Source organism: Penaeus monodon, chromosome 19, assembly GCF_015228065.2.
Source record: "Penaeus monodon isolate SGIC_2016 chromosome 19, NSTDA_Pmon_1, whole genome shotgun sequence".
In the NCBI taxonomy this organism is placed as follows: domain Eukaryota; kingdom Metazoa; phylum Arthropoda; class Malacostraca; order Decapoda; family Penaeidae; genus Penaeus; species Penaeus monodon.
The window spans coordinates 45190648-45190943 of record NC_051404.1 but is presented as its reverse complement, the minus strand read 5'-3'; the positions used below and the strand labels follow the sequence as shown (position 1 = coordinate 45190943).

The following is a 296-nucleotide window of genomic DNA, read 5'->3' as shown; positions in this document are numbered from 1 at the left end:
TTATATAACAAAAGGTATACCAATATGATGCCAGATAACTCAACTGTCTCAAAAACTATTAAAGTTTCATTGTTATTTCATATAAAAAGAAAGCTAATGACTTCAAAAAGCCAGGATTAAAGATATGAAGCAATATTTGAGTAATTGATGCCACACAGTAATCCATCACAGTGCATAGTAGTAAGAAGCTTTAAGGCATAGTATACTTAGTATGTTAAATTTGAAAATATCTCTTTCTTACTGCCACTAATCTATTGTCCCAGGACAAGTATTACCTAATGTAGTTTACCCTTTCC

General features: G+C 30.7%; 1 protein-coding gene across 4 annotated transcripts in view; it reads left to right on the top strand.

The window, feature by feature from the left end:
* Positions 1-296, top strand: part of LOC119585259 (muskelin-like) — a 23302-nt gene that overhangs the window by 19758 nt on the left and 3248 nt on the right. The gene's annotated exons all lie outside the window — the stretch shown is intronic.